This window comes from Zophobas morio, unplaced genomic scaffold (assembly GCF_036711695.1).
Source record: "Zophobas morio isolate AGI-343-1 ecotype UQ-CSIRO unplaced genomic scaffold, CSIRO_AGI_Zmor_V1 ptg000031l, whole genome shotgun sequence".
Classification (NCBI taxonomy): domain Eukaryota; kingdom Metazoa; phylum Arthropoda; class Insecta; order Coleoptera; family Tenebrionidae; genus Zophobas; species Zophobas morio.
The window spans coordinates 7,569,793-7,582,233 of NW_026972136.1; the positions used below are offsets into that span (position 1 = coordinate 7,569,793).

The 12,441-nt window shown below is 35.7% G+C and overlaps 1 non-coding gene across 1 annotated transcript; it reads right to left on the reverse strand.

Annotated features, from left to right (window-relative positions):
- Positions 1-9,370: 9,370 nt before the first annotated feature.
- On the reverse strand, positions 9,371-9,442 carry Trnam-cau (transfer RNA methionine (anticodon CAU)). Its single transcript has one exon. It is a non-coding gene; the product is annotated as a tRNA-Met (tRNA).
- Between the last annotated feature and the right edge of the window lie 2,999 nt (positions 9,443-12,441).

Below are 12,441 nucleotides of genomic sequence, written 5' to 3' on the forward strand. Positions count from 1 at the left end.
AAAGAGATATTTACAACTTAAGTTGTCGCGTGCCGGTAATCCCCAGATGTTAGGAAGCAGAATAATCCAGATTCGGACAGGGACCATCGTTATTCCTGAACGGAAATGACCATTATTTTATAAGTACCACTACCAGCTAAATGTTCTCAGACAAATTCGAGTGAACTGGTGTGAGCCATAAATATTTCCTACCATTGTACTATTGTCCGTCTCGTTATCGTCAGTAAAATTTCATAGGGTAGAATGAAATTTCCAAAAACAATAATATAATATATCTAGTATACTTTAAAATGGTAGGAATTTTGGAAGAAAAAGCCAAAAATATCTGAAAATCTAGATCAATAAAAGAATGTCTTTGGTAATTTTCAAATGTATTATAGTTCCAGAAATTTTTCGAAATATTCTGTTCAAATTCAAATGTCCCCAAATTTACGGTATTTCAATCATTTTGAAAGTTCTAGAAACATGGTAAGAATAAGGGACAACCCAAAATCAATTATGGAAATAAAAATCAACAAAAGAATCTCTGTTGGTAATTTCTTACTGTGCTATGTCCCCATACTAAAATTTTCAAAATATTTTATTTGAAATTCAAATTTTAAAATATTTCAAAAATTGCTTTGATCATCGTGGTCATTCTTGAAAAATAGAAGGCATTTTCGAAGAAATGATGCTGAAAAAAGTTCTGGAAGTCGTAACAAATATAAACATGTTTTTGAAAATTTCGGAATGTGCCAAAATTTTTGAAATAATCTGTTATTAAAATTTTTGAAATAAGTATGTCCAAATTTGCCTTATTTCATTCATTTTTGAGGTTCTTCAAAGGTCGTAGGAATTTTAGAAGAAATAACCCCCCCTCCAAGAACATGTTCTTTCAAATTGATTTATTCATTTATTATCTTAGAGAGTAAGTCATTTGCCAAAATCAGTCTTATCTTAGCAAGTACTAGCCCCGCCCACCCGCCCTTTATTTTCTCAGAGAGTATGTCATTTGACAAAATCAGTCTTACTTAGTCAAGTACTAACTTGCTTTGTTTAAAACTTTAAATTTTTTTAGGGACGTCTCCGATAGAGAGATAAATATTTGAAACTTGGTAAAGTAAATTAACACAAAAAACTATTATAGCCCACTTTCGGTTTTTTCAGAAATTACTTCAACTTCTTTTTCCAAATAGAATGGTGCTATCTTTTATAGGTGCGTTAAGTGTTTTAGAAGAATCTGAATAAATGAATTTGTCTAGGTTTGTCGAAATAGGCAACTTCTAGATTTATTATTAAAAAAAAACAAACCTTTAAATTTCAAGCACAGCGCACACATTCAGCTTGCTGGGGCCTCTACGACCTTTGCATTCACAAGCATTTTCAGGATTTACTACTTTTGGCATTAATAATAGTTTACCTAAATTTACTGGCTGCACTCATATTCTGAAGATTTACGAACGGCTAGTTAGTGTTTATTATAATAATTCTCTAAATCTCCGTATGCAGGTACTTTACTCTGAAAAAATCAACCCATCAAATGCGAGCCTAGCGAGCACGTTAAGATCTTTTAGTTCCACAGATGTTAGTGATCACCACACTCGTGAAACTCGCAGTTTTAACTAACAATAAAATTGTTCTTAATAATTAAGTTTCTCAGGTACACCAATCATTTTTTTTTTGTTTAAAAAAGTATTGAACCAGTTAAGTTTATTGATTAATTTGTGATAAAAACTGTTTGACTTGACCAAACCTGACCTGACCCGTTATGACCTGGCAAGCATCGGGTCACCGCTCTCAAAATGAGGGAAGTACTGCATAAAACGTTTAGACCAATTTTTTAAATTCAGTACGTGTTTATTGGAATAGATTTAAAAAATAAGTACGGTTTTATATGGAAATGTTGTTACGAAAAGCCGAAAAATTTAACCGCTTTATCACCAAAGAGTTCAAAGGTTCCCAGTCAAGGCCGCCATTCTCGACTCTTCTTCTTCCAAGTCCCAGAACCTAAAAAAATAAACCAGTATCCGTTTCCAATCAATATTGCGATAAGCAGTCTACCTTGGAAGGTCACTTTTATTTATGATTGCGCCATTCCGACAAGAACCCGTTTTTTGCCAGCGCCAATTATTCTAAAAGACACATGAGAACAGTGGCCGGAAGTAGCCCATTGGCAATATTAATCGTTTTGACTTTTTAATACCTTTCTAATAGACGTTGCGAAAGTTCACCGCCGAGTCGCTCCAGTTTCCTAGTCAGGAAAGCCTGCCTTTGTTGCAACAGAATAATCGAATGCAAACATAGGCGTGACCGGTAAATCGTAAAACGTACTTTCTTATTGCACGGGCACGTGGGTTCGCGTGGGATGGAGACGTCGGCTAGGCGCACTCTTCGGATGATGGCCAAGTTCAATGGTCAAACTAATGCAGAAAGTTACGTAATTAGGAGGAGATCTCTGACCTTTCCGCATCTGGAAAGTGATTTCACTGTGGCGGAGATAATTATAGGGAATTTGATTTCGGGTTTTTTCACATTTGCTTTCCTGCAAATACCGAAGTTTGACCTAGATTTATAATTTTAGAAGTGATACATATCGGGTGATTAATGGTAATTGTCATCCATGGCAGCGTCCTTATTCTGTTCAGGAGACTTGGGACGAATTCATTCGCCGTTCAGTTCAAAAACAAATAATGTCAGTATATCAAAATTTAAACTTAAAAACTCGAAACACTGAAATTCGGAAAGCTGAAGAAATAAAAAATAATTCAAAAAATGAAGAATTGAAACATTTAAGTCAGAAATAACCTTCAACCAATTTTTTTAACTCTAAAAAAATAATCTCAGTCAAACTTCATTATTTGCCGTTGACAAATATTGCACAACTTGACTCCCCCTTTTTTCGTGTTTACTTTATCACTGTTTGCTCGAGCCGCTCGCTATTGAGCTCTCCATCTCCAGCAAGCTTTACTTTTTCGCTCCTGTCTCAACACAATAAAATCAACAAATATAATCCTCGAGGGGAATTAGTTATGTGCGGGTTTCCATTCTTCTGTACCTCCCCATGTAACAACCTCACACGTGGCGCCACGTGTCATCAAGGTAGGGTAAAGTCGTGGGAACGCGAGTCCGGAAAGGCATTATCTGCCCCCCGATACCGATCGCCCACCATACCCACCATATCCGGGATAGTTTCCCATGCATTAACTACCGCTAATCTAATAATACGGCGTACCGACGTTTCAGATTTATTAATCGAGCAACATCTGTCACTGCCACGTTTCGCGTGCCCCGAACCTCCATTTGTTTGCATCAACGAAGATAGAAATCTAAGAAGTTGCTGAAAAATTAGTGTTGTGTCGCCGGACTTGCAGTTTTGTTCAGACAAAACGCAAAAATCCGTCTAGAGATCGGAGATAAAGCGGGCTTAAGAGCCTACGTGTTTGTGTGTTTTGCTGAATTTTATCTAATCGAGCGTCGAGTACCTTTTAGGGACCCTTGCAGACGTCTTATCTTGGTTGAGGCCATTATTAGTAGGAAGGGGGCTGGCTAGAGCCGATTGTCAGCCCTTTCAACGCTTATTTAGTTTAAAATGGGCACGACAATCTTATCGGGGTTTTTTTAATTAAGTGTACGGTGGCAAATCAATTTCGGTTGGAAAGGGTTTAAGGGCTTAATTTGATTTAAAAGGAGGGAAACGGTGGCTTAATTGGCTAAAATGCTAAGGATGTGGTGGGTCCATTAGTGTTTTTACAAGATAAGGCGAAGCTTCTAATTATTTAAATAAAAAAAACCTATTGCATGTACCCCCAGTATAAAACCACAAATTGCTTTCACTCTGTAACTTGTGTCAGTCTGGGTCAGTATTGGGGAAAGTGGCTTTCACCCTCAGAACCCCACATTTTTATAACAGGGGCAACTCGACCAACCGGATGCCGATTGATTGTTGGTCGTTGATCTCGATAATTGTTTACCTACTATGAAGCATTATATAAATTTAGAACCAGTCCAACGCATTAAAACACCCCAGTGAAGACACTTTCTCACAGACACCCTCCAGTGCACCGAACCCTCATTTGTGCGACAAATTGCCTCGAGGTGGGTTAAAATTGGAAAAAGTAAGTTATGACTAGTCATTTTATAATTATATATACGGTGTGGATAGGGCGGATGGGGCTATCTGGAAATCGGGTATTTTTCAAAACGCCCGGTAAGTAAAATTTCGGTCTTTCAGACGCCGGTCTAAACTTTTCTGCACTGGTTCAGTAGGTCCCATCCGCCCCTAACCACGGGACCACTAGATTTTTTCAAACTACTTCAAAAACAAAAGAACTATCAAACTATTTAAAAACCTAGACGCAAGGTCTTCGAGAACTTTTATGAAATAGAAATATATCTCTATCCTTCTTATGCTCCTTGTTTTTGACAGCAGGTATTTTTTTCTTCCCGTATGGTGATCCTCTTACTGTCATAGTGTTCTTTTCGGTCCGTTGACTCGATAATTCTGGTATAATCTGCCGTAACCTCAACTCGTAAACACAGCAAACTTTTTGAGAGTTCCTACATTTGATAAAGAAAATTACTAGTATCGCTCTATCGTTGTCTTGTAGGCTAGGTTCCGCTCTGTTGAATTCCGGGCACAGGTAGTTTGCCGTACTTTCTGGAAGTACTAATAGATCTAGTGACTTTATTTCAAACTACTTAAAGAAGAAAACAAAAGCGAACCCCAAGATACTTCAAACTATGTAAGTACTTCAAAAATCACACATAAGAGGTCCCCAAGATGCTCTCAAACTACTTCAAAAAGTCCATGAGATTCTTTCAAATCACTTCAAAAACGACGACACACAAGTCGTCCCCGAGATTCCTTTAAACTACTTCAAACACAAAACAAGGGATCCCCAAGATACTTTAAAACTATTAAAAAAAAAACAAACAAAAAACCAGAAGGTGTCCCCAAACTGCATCAAAAACCACACAGAGAGAGTCCCTAAGATTCTTTCAAACTACTTCAAAAACAAAACAAAAGCGACTCCGAGATTCTTTCAAATTACTTCAAAAGTTAGACAAGGAATCCCAAAGATTCTTTCAAACTGCTTCAAAAACAAGACAAGGACTTTCCAAAATTCTTCCAAACTACTTCAAAACAAGACTAGAGATCCCCAAGATTTTTTAAAACAACGTAAAAAAGCACAAGGGGTTCCGGAGATCCGAGATAATTCAAACCACTTCAAAACCACACACAAGGAGTCGAGGAGATTCTTTCAAACTACTTAAAAAACAAAACACATGCGATTCCGAGATTCTCTCAAATTACTTCAAAACCTAAAGAAGGAATCTCCAAGATTCTTTCAAACAACTTCAAAAACAAGACAAGGGCTTCCGAAAATTCTCCCAAACTACTTCAAAACAAGACAAGAACAAGAAATCCCCAACATTCTTTAAAAATACTTAAAAAAACACAAGGGGTCTTTGAGATATATAATTCAAACCACTTCAAAAACCCCACACAAGGAGTCCCCGAGATTTTTTCAAACTACCTTAAAAACAAAGAAAAATGGTCCCCGAGAATCTTTAAAACTGCTTCAAAAACAAAACAAAAGGGGTCCCTGAGATACTTCAAACTACTTCATAATCCACACACAAGGAGTCCCCGAGATTCTCTCAAACTACTCCAAAAACAAAATACAAAGAGTTCCTGTGATTCTTTAAAATTACTTCAAAATCGACGACACACAAGTCATCCCCGAGATTCTTTCAAACTACTTCAAAAACAAGACAAGAGATCCCCAAGAATCGTTAACTACTTAAAAAAAAACATGTCCCAAGATACTTCAAACTACTTCAAAAACAACACACAAGGAGTTCCCGAGACTTTTTCAAACTACTTCAAATTACAAGACAAAAGCTACTCCGAGATTCTTTCAAAACCTAGATAAGGAATCCCGAGATTCTTTAAAACCACTTCAAAAACCCCTCACAAGGAGTCCCCGATATTTTTTCAAACTACTTTAAAAACAAAACAAAAGGGGTTCTCGAGATACTTCAAACTACTTCAAAAACCACACACAAGGAGTCCCCGTGATTCTTTAAAATTACTTCAAAATCGACGGCACACAAGTCGTCCCTGAGATTCTTTCAAATTACTTCAAAAGCTAAACAAGGAATCCCCAAGATTATTTAAAACCACTTCAACAACCCCACACAAGGAGTCCCCGAGATGTTTTCAAACTACTTTAAAAATTAGGCACGAGAAATTTCCGAAATTCTTTCAAACTGCTTTAAAAACAAAACAAAAGGGGTTCTCGAGATACCTCAAACTACTTCAAAAACCACACACAAGGGGTCCCCGTGATTATTTAAAATTACTTCAAAATCGACGGCACACAAGTCGTCCCCGAGATTTTTTCTACTTCAAAAACAAGACAAGAGATCACCAGGATTCTTTAAAACTACTTAAAACAACAGAAGCTGTCTCCAAGACACTTCAAACTACTTCAAAAACCACACACAAGGAGTTCCGGAGATTCTTTCAAATTACTTCAAAACCTAGACAAGGAATCCCCAAGGTTCTTTAAAACTACTTAAAAAATATAAGGGGTTCCCGAGACAATTCAAACAACTTTAAAAACCACACACAAAGAGTTCCCGATATTCTTTCAAACCACTTCAAAAACCACATACAATGAGTCGCCGCGATTCTTTCAAACTTCTTCAAAAATAACACAAAAGCGGTCTCTGAGAATCATCACACTATTTTACAAATTAGGCACAAGAGGTCTCCGATTTTCTGTCAAATTACTTCAAAAACAGAACAAAAAGGGTCCCCGAGATACTTTCAGCTACTTCAAAAACCACACACAATGAGTCCCAGAGATTCTCTCACATTAGTTCAAAAGCAAAACACAAGGAGTCCCAGCGATTCTTTTAAATTACCGCAAAAATGACGACAGATAAGTCGTCCCCGAGATTTTTTCGAATTACTTCAAAAATGACGACACACAAGGAGTTCCCGAGATTCTTTCAAACTACTTCAAAAACAGTACAAAAGCGGTTTCCGTTATTCTTTCAAATTACTCCGAAAACAACACCAGGCACTCCAACATTTTTTCAGACTACTTCGAAAACCGGACACAAGAGATACCAGAAATTTTTTTTAAATTACTTCAAAACCTTGACAAGGAATCCCCAAGATTCTTCCAAACTACTTCAAAAGCGACGACGCACAAATCGTCTCCTAAATTCTTTCAAACTGCTTCAAAAACTAGACCAGATATTCTCAAGATTCTTTATAACTACTTAAAGAAAATACAAGGGGTCCCCGAGATACTTTTAAACTACTTCAAAAACCACACAAAAGTGGTCCCTGAGATCCTTCAAACTACTTCATAAACTAGACACGAGGGGTCCCCGAGATTCTTTCAAATTGTTTCATAACCTAGACAAGGAATCTCCAAGATTCTTTCAAACTATTTCAAAAACCACACACAATGGTGTTCCCAAGATTCTTCTAAATTAGTTCAAAAACAAAACAAATGGGGTTTCCGAGATTCTTTCAAACTACTTCAAAACCAGACAAAAGGGGTTCACGAGATTTTTTCAAACTACTGCATCACTGAGATGAGTAAAAATTATTGCTTAGGAGGTGTAATTAATTTTTCTGCTCTGTTATCTTTGACATTTCTGTCCATATTTCTTTCTCCCATTTTCTACGTTTTGTTTCTGATTAACATTGTTTGTTAAATTTTACCATAAATCAACTCTCCTCTATAAATTCTAACAACCAATATTATGTGCCTCGTATTTTATTTTTATTCTATTTCTTTGCAATTGTCACCCATTTTTTTTCCACTTATGCATTGTTTTCTTATTCTTTTCCATCTCATACTCTTCCTCAATATATCACAGTCAGACAGCCAAATTTTCTAAAATTTGTTCTAAATTGACTCTTTTAATTTTTACCTAAGTATTTTGATTGTTGCCGAATATTTAGATTCCTTTTTTTTAACAATTTTTCCACGATTCCTTTCATCTTCAGCATTGTACTTGCCAATGTGAAACATGGGAAAATAAATGTAATCTGAATAATGACTACCTTCATGTTTTCTGGACGTTTCATGTCCACTAGAATACAAAAGAATAAGTCTCCCGTTTTCGTCCCTCTGTGGTTGATTGTTGCCTGATTTTAAATTTATGTTAGAAAATCGTGTAAATGGTAAAACGCTATAAAAAAACATACTCCTGTGCTTGTGGCTTATGCTTCCGCCTTGCAATAAAAAATCTGGGATGCAGATTTCGATGTGCCGATTCGGAAAATACAACGTACTTACAGTACCGGAGGAAGATTTTAGAAATATTTCTAAAAATTTCCATATTTTGTGAGGCTATTTTGGAAAAATGGTAGGATTTTTCGTAGAAACGAGGCTGCAAATAAATTTTGGAGGTCGAAATCCACAAAAAGATCTCCTCATAATTCTCGTAGGTGGTCGAAAAAAGGTCGACATTTTCATAAAAGGGAGTCTAAAATGAAGTCGCACCTCATGATAGCATCATAAACAAAATATATTTCGACGACAGAAGTCAAGGAATAAATCCATTTTCTTAGTCCTCTACTAATTTTAACACTTCACCCCTCGAAATAACGGATTCACACTTCCTGGACATGGTATCCCACTTACAGCTGTTTATCCACTCCATCAACACACACATCCATAATTCAAGAACGCATTTCAAATTAGAACGACGAAGCTTCTAATATTGTCCCTTCTTTTAACTAATGTACTTTTTTCACTTCTTAAAGAACTTACACTTACTTAACAGTTTTACGTTTTGTTTTACTTTTGACCCCAGCGTCAAAATACTTTTTAAAGAAAAGTCATTAAATTTCAGTTAAAGATAAATAGGCAACCAGTGATAATGATACTGTTTTTTAACATTATTTTACTATTTCCACTCTACAAATAACACCCTGTATATTAAACCAACTGTCACGTTGATGCAAATATTAAAGCGATTATGCAGAAAATACGCTTTTTGTTTTATTAAGTCAAACAAAATTATATAAATGTTCTCCGGGGGCGCAAAACTGTCTGTTTAAATTCTTCCTCGAAATTTTCCCGCGTTGCAATAATTTCTCTGAGGTCACATTTATTATTCATGAGTTTTTATGCTGTCGACGAAAAACGTAATTTTATTTAATTATTTATGTTGTTACACTTTAAAACACAAATTGCCCTTAAAGCCGGTCCTGCCTGCGAAAAAATGAACACATCAAACAAGTCCATAAATTAAACTGAATTTCAGTCGTCGAAGAGTAAAATATTTACTAATATAGAATTAATTAAATAAATAAAATAAAACGGTGCACTAATTTATTACACGAAAAAAAAGTTGTTAGCAGAGCGTGGTTTCGATCCACGGACCTCTGGGTTATGGGCCCAGCACGCTTCCACTGCGCCACTCTGCTCTTGCTTCGTCACGTTTTTAACCGAGACATATTGTACACAAGCGGTACACGTTACGTAAAATTATAATACTTATTTAAATTAGATTACAACTAAATTGACCTTAAATATTTAATGCATAGGCTATAAAACTGCCATGAAATCGGGCACAATATGCTAATTCCTCCATTAATCATCGAACGAGTCTCTAAGTCCATTGAACCACGCCACATTAATTTAATTTATTTAAAATTTATGTGTGTTTACAAAGAAACCAGTCGATCCTGCAATAATTAAACATTGTTACAATTCACACTAAACCAATTTGAATAAATCAGGAGAAACTAATTGGAGAGAAGCGTGCTGATGAAAAAATGACGTAAATCCAACCAAACCATCAATTATTGCGATTATACAAAAATATGATAATTGGAATAATTATGTAAAAAAGTATATTTGTGATAAATCTGATACGGCGCCGAGCCGATAAATAACACGAAAAATTAATTTCTGTTTTGGCAATTTAATGGGGTTTCAGATGTTGTGTTTGGGTATCAGTTTTCAAATTAAAATAAATTTATCGCTTGAAATTAAAAGGGAAACTTAAACAAAAACACAAATCTCGCTTTTAGTGTCGACATCAACTCTGAACTTCGGGAGGAGAAGGAATTTCATAAATGTTTTTATTTGGCTGGTGCGTGAATTTTTTATGTGCTGAATTTGAATAATGAACATCATAGAAATTGTAAAATCTGCCAACTGATAATGTCGTTGGCCTTATAAAGGATAAATCCGTTCGAGGCAGCTGGTCGGATCGAAAAACAAACATTTCGGTTTTGAAAAAACAAAAAAAAAATGCTTCTAGGTTCAATTTTTTTCAGAGCACGACAGCGAAAAGCACTACCTATCAAAAGTGAAGAAACTGCATTTCTAAAAATTGTCATAAAAATAAATTTAATGGCCGCTTTCTCGTTCTACTTTTAGAATTCTTCTCCGAAAAAATGTCTTTGTGCCTCTTACGTCACCCATTTGTCTTAAAAGCCCATAAAATTTTAATAACCCATTAACATTTCACTATTCGCACTAAAATTAAAACCCAACCTAGTGCTTACTCTTTTAGATCCTTCTAATTAAGACGGAGATAATTACTCACTAATTGCGGTCCTGATTTATAATAATTACAGGTATGTAGACACTCATATTTTTAATTTACGACCATCCAGTAGCACATTAATAAACCCAAGTCGTCCGTGTGATTTTTAAAACCGCATAAAACGCTATCACCGGACGAGAAAGAGAAACTCCTCACTTACCGAAATTTGTCGAAATTTCGAAAATCGCCGTAATTAATCCGTAATTGCAGAAATATTTTAGTCGAGGGCATGCAATACCCGGGACTATATTTAACCATTTTGTGTAACCTGTCATTAGGCCTTTTAGGGCGTTTAAAACTACTTTACAGCACAATGGAAACACTCGAGAATAATGGGCCGTTTCGGTGGCCCAAATAAGGGCACGGTGAAAGGGCAGGTGCGCCGAAGCTGGCGAAATATTTACCTGTTGGGACGTTTTGCAATTTATTTGCAATTTGTTGGTGAAAAGCTCATGTTTTTATTCATGGGAGATCCGGCCGTGATAAAAGTGTTAGGAGCAATTAGTTCCTGGCAGGTTTCTTTACATGCGGTGTTTGTTTAATTCGCGGCTTTTTCTGCCGCTGAATTGAAAAGCCAAGTCAGCTTGGCGATGCATTATTTAAAAAAGGGAATGGAATTTGAGCTTGGGATAATCGGCTATTGAGGATTTGTGCATCCAGCAGCTGACACATGAGGTATAACACTAGTAGTTAGTCGTCGCTTTGCGCACATCATCATCAAAAAAGATACAATGTATGTACTACATACAATAAAATTTGAGGTCGTAAGCAGCTGACGAAACTCATTCAGCACTGCAAATGGGCTAGATGGCGCTGGAAATGACGTAATATAACAATTTTGACAGTAATTAAGCCATTAAGGTGACACTAATTTGTGACTTCTGTAATCTTGCTCTTCTCTACCACGGTTTTTTTACACCTTAAATGATCATATGTGAACGAACAGTCTACATATAGATACAATTTTCTATTCCTAGGTAGGAGGTATAATTTTTTTTTTGCGTCCTCGGCTGATTTTTCTATTTTCTATATTAACGAATTCAATTTGATTCAATTCATCCAGAAGATTTAATGCTATTGTGTCGATTATTATGTTAGAAACTGGTAGATTTGGAGTTATATAAGTGTTAATATTACTAGGCCATGGTAGATTAATAATGTAATAAGGTACGAGACAAAAAATTATCACGGTGCAATTTTTTAAGAATTTTTTATTATGTAGTCCTTTGATTAAATAAATCACCCAGTAGAAGTTAATTTAGCATACAAAAATGCTTTTTTCAGTGATATTTTTGCATCAAATAATTTCTGATCTGTGAAAACTCAATTGTGTCAAGAAATTTTGAGACAAAAAATTATCACGCATCACTTTTTGTATAAAAATGAAATAGAAAAACATAGTATGCGTATTTGTTGTTTATTTGTACGATACGTAATTGTTTGTTACAACTGTTAAAGTGTCGAAATATATTTGACCGAGCTACAATAATTGTCTTTCGTCATGGGCAAAGAAAACGATCTAACAAAACGTGAAAAAGGACAGATTGAGGCATACTATGACCAAGGTTTGACTTTTGCGAAAATAGGAAGAAAAATTTAAAGAGATAGGACCACAATCTCCAAGTTTGTAAGGAAGAAATACAATAAAAATGGACGACAAAATTGTGGAAGAAAAGAAAAACTCACTGCACGTGCCAAAAGATCCATTGTGACTCTGGCTACAAAGGATAACATGTCGTTCCAAAGGATAAAGACGATCCTAGGATTTCCTGTTCACAAAAGAACAGTTTTGCGAGTACTGGCTAATGACAAAAATGTTAAATATGCCAAATATAAGAAATAACCAATGTTAACAAAAGAGCATATTCA